This window comes from Silene latifolia, chromosome 1, assembly GCF_048544455.1.
Source record: "Silene latifolia isolate original U9 population chromosome 1, ASM4854445v1, whole genome shotgun sequence".
Classification (NCBI taxonomy): domain Eukaryota; kingdom Viridiplantae; phylum Streptophyta; class Magnoliopsida; order Caryophyllales; family Caryophyllaceae; genus Silene; species Silene latifolia.
This window is the reverse complement of record NC_133526.1, coordinates 105,545,522-105,549,698: the sequence shown is the minus strand read 5'-3', so window position 1 is coordinate 105,549,698 and position 4,177 is coordinate 105,545,522. Positions and strand designations below refer to the sequence as shown.

The window sequence follows — 4,177 nt, the reverse complement described above, 5'->3', positions numbered from 1 at the left end:
GCCTTCTTATATCAACTTGGTTGAGAGGAACCAATTCGGGGGAGCTGCAAATGAAGATGCAGCTAAGCATATGGAGATATTTATTGACTATTGCTGCTCTATACCCCCACCGACCGGTGTGACCCAGGACCAGGTGAAAGAGACAATATTTATATTCTCACCCGTGATCCGCAAGAGAGAGTGGTACAGAGACCTGGATCGAGCCGCTAATGGGATCACCGATGGAATTCTCTCGGCCTTAGCATTCTACAAGAAATACTTCTCTGCCTCAAAGACAAATGCCATTAGAGCTCAGATCACGAGCTTTAAACAGGGTCCTGATGAGAACTTTCATGAGGCGTGGGTGCGTTTCAAGAAGCTGGTGCGAACCATTCCGCATCATGGGTTTGAGAAATGGAGCCTATGCAATCAGTTCTACAATGGGCTCTATGACGATCAGAGGGATATCTTGGATGCGGCAGCTAGTGGCAGATTCCAGGAGAATATGGGAGAGACTAAGGGGTGGAAGATCATTGATGACTTGGCCACCCATAAAGCTGAGTATGGGAATTCCAGGGGAAATCAAAGGAGAGAGCTGAATCTCCTTCTCAGTAGCGCATTAGAAGCTCTCACGACAAGGTTTGATAAGTACGAGTTGAGAGGAGCTTCAAAAGGAGGGATTTACCATGTAAATCTTTGTTTGAGACACGGTCCTTTCGCCGCAAAAGATGTGGAGCTGAGGGACATGTTTCAGAAAATTGTCCTAGTCCCTTTGAGTCTTGTGCTGCCTTTCAACATTACAGGCAGACAAACACTTATTATGAGTCGAATGTCCATCCGAACTTGAGGTGGAGTAGCCAAAATGTCTTAAATCCGACTCAACCACCACAGCAGCAGCAGCAGCAGAATTATGTGCCCCCTCATAAGCAGCAGCAGCACCAAAAGCCTCCATATGTTCCTCAGCAGCAGCAACAATCCCAAGGTTCCGATTTCACTGAATTGAAGAACTTGTTGCTGAAAGAGTCTCAAGCTAGAGAGGCCGAGATGAAGATGCTAGAGAGCCAAATTGCTCAATTGGCTAGCAAGAATACAACTCGAGCTCCGGGACATTTACCGACACAAACTGATAAAAAAGATACCCTTAATGCTATCACTTTGAGGAGTGGGTCCACCTTGAGGGGCCTGTTATGGTTGAGGATGTCCCTGAAAAAGATGAGGCGGAACCAAGCAAGAACAAAGCCGTGGTAAATAGTAGCAAGAAAAAGGCGTCTACCAGGTATGTCAGTCGATCGACTGACATACCCAGTCGATCGACCAGTCTGCGACAAACAGTAGCTTCTGTTCTTGTAGAAGTCAGTCGATCGACTGACCAACCTGGTCTATCGACTGACAGCGCTGCTGAAGGTGATTCTTTTCGCCCTCCAATGCCTGATAACTTGAGGGACCACTTGTTTCGGGGTACGACCGCCCCGAAAGTATTGAGGCAAGACCCGAATGCTGATGGGTCAGTCCCGGTTCCGAAATATGACCCTATGTCGATTAATGGTTCACATTTGAGACGGTCTGAAGAGGGATCAAGCTACAACAAGGAGAAGGTTGTGGACTTTCAGCCTAAGTCCACCGATGCCGGCGTGCGAGATTTAGAGGAGAGGGCTAAGTTACTTCTTACAGCCCCTTATCCGGAGAGATTGGTGCCGACGAAGGAACAGGTATCATTTAATAAGTTTGAAAAGGTTATTCGTAGCTTAAATGTACAAGTTCCTTTCCTTGAATTAGTAAATCAAGTGCCTACTTACACGAAATTCATGAAACAACTTTTGTCTAAGAAGAAGTCACTTGAAACTGTGCATACTATCGCACTCACTGAAGAGTCATGCTCTTATTTAACCCATACTGCACCACATAAATTAGCTGACCCAGGTAGCTTCTCCGTTCCTTGTAATATTGGTACCTTCTCAATTGAGAAGGCATTATGTGACTTAGGAGCTAGCATTAGCGTTATGCCTTTGAGTCTAGCTAGGAAATTGAAATTGACTAGGTTTGCAGTCACCGATATGACAGTACAGATGGCTGACCGATCTGCGGTCCAGCCAATAGGAGTCTTAGAGGACATTCCTGTTCAAATAGGAAAGTTTTTCTTCCCTGTTGACTTCGTTGTACTAGATATGCCTGAGGATGCCCACATTCCCATCATACTGGGTAGTCCATTTTCGCACACGCCGGTGCGATTATAGATGTTTGTTCAGGGACTTTGACCTTCAAGGTAGGAAAGCATTCTATTGTCTTTGCCCAAACAGCTAAGAAGAAAGCCCCCATGTGGCCAATAACTTGTAATACGGTTTCTTAAAAAAATCATATTTTGTGCTTTCTGATATGCCTGTCTCTACACCTCTTCCTGTTATAACCCCTCCGCCCCAGATTGGGAGCAAATTGGAGGAAGATTTGTCTATTTCTGATATCGCAGGAGCTGGTTTGGGGAAGGAAGAGCGCTGTTGCTCCGGTGTGAGGGAGCCAATCGTCTCAAGAGGCGGCCTAGGATGTCTTAGCTATGGCACTGATGAGGAGCTTGAAGATGAGCCAGTCAAAGTGAGGGAGTCTGACTTGGACTTTGATGAGCCAGAAGAGGTCATTGCTTGGGAGGATGATGAAGCTGTTGATCCGTTGAGTTCAGCGGATGTCGGAGTTGAGAAGAGTGCAGCTAAGAAGATGAGCACTGTTGAGGCTACCTCTAGTAGCCAGAAGCCAACCAAGTGGGCCATTCCGTGGCCGTTCTTGATAAACTATTAGTTGATCGAATGCTTTTCTAAAACATTGTTTTTTTTGCTTTCGTTAAACTCTTTTTATTGTTTTGTGTGCGCGAGACTTCGCTCTTTTAAGTTTGCTTAGGATTTTATACATTTTGGACTATTGCTTTGGGTTTTGCGCAATTTTGGGCGCGTTATTGTGTGTAATTGCAGGTTTATAGACCTTGATAGCTCAATTTATTGAGCTAATTAGACGAAATCAGGAAGTTACAGCAGGTTTTCCAGTCGATCGACTACCTCCTTTGGTCGATCGATCGGGTCGCTAATTCGTAAGCTCTGTTCTTGTTCACATTGGTCGATCGATCGGGTGATGTGGTCGATCGACCACCCAGAGTTTGCACCTGTTATCGATCATTCCCCTGCTGTGTTTGGTCGATTTGCGGAGTCAAGGGAGTATTCCCTTCACTTTATTCCCCGCTTAATTTCATATAATTATGTGATTTCTTCTGTTTTTCTTATTTTGCACATAATTTTACCGTCCCAATTTTGTTTTCTCGTTCTACGCGTGGTATTGTTTGTCTTTTCAGGCACTTATTGGTAACACTGCTGGCTACTGAAACCTCCTAGCTCACGCTGGTTTGGGGAGGTTTCCTTTTGCTGCGCTTAAAGTCTTGTGAGTTTCCGAGTCCTATCTCATGTCATATTTATTTATTTTAACGCAAATTCCCATTTCTCTTTTATTTCATTATATGATTTAGCACAATGGGGACATTGTGCGATTTGGTTTGGGGAAGGGTTTTGCGTCGCAATTCATTTGCTTGCATTCACGTTTACAGTTCAGTTTGCATTGTTTATTTCTTTTCTCATATATACAGAAAATTCAAAAAAAAAAATTTTGAAAAATTCAAAAAATTGCACGTTTAATTTGGCATATAGGTTGAGTCGGAACGGTAGTATTTCAATGATGACTGATGCGTGTCTAATATATGATGTTTTGCACCTCATTTCACACGCATTTCAGAGCTCAATTGAGTAGTTTATGCTACTATTTCCCTTGTTTCGTGTATTTCTTCCTTTTCATGTGATTTTGTAGGAATATGAAGATTTCAGTGGAAAACAAGCCGAATTCGTCCCTAAGTACTTAGCATTGCATTGACATGGAGTATTGACTCGAGGAATGAGCTTGGTGCGCGTTTTAAGGCCTAAAGATAGCAAAAGCAAGGGTGCGTACGAGTTTAACAAGCAAGGAAGCATTTCACGATATTGCAGCCTCGTTCAGATGGCTATATCTCGAGTTCTATAGTAGATAATCTAGTTATTCCAATTGGAGGTGAAAGCTTATCCTCTTAGCTTTCCAACGCCGCATAGAACGCCTGATTTGACCAAGTAACGAAGAAATGGCAGCTATTTTAAGATTGGTGCGCGCTGCAGGAATCGTTAGAATGCAATTCTGT

At 43.8% G+C, this 4,177-nt stretch overlaps 1 non-coding gene across 1 annotated transcript; it reads right to left on the bottom strand.

Annotated features, from left to right (window-relative positions):
* Nucleotides 1-280: 280 nt before the first annotated feature.
* Nucleotides 281-387, bottom strand: LOC141620633 (small nucleolar RNA R71). The gene has a single exon (XR_012532008.1). It is a non-coding gene; the product is annotated as a small nucleolar RNA R71 (small nucleolar RNA).
* Nucleotides 388-4,177: the final 3,790 nt, after the last annotated feature.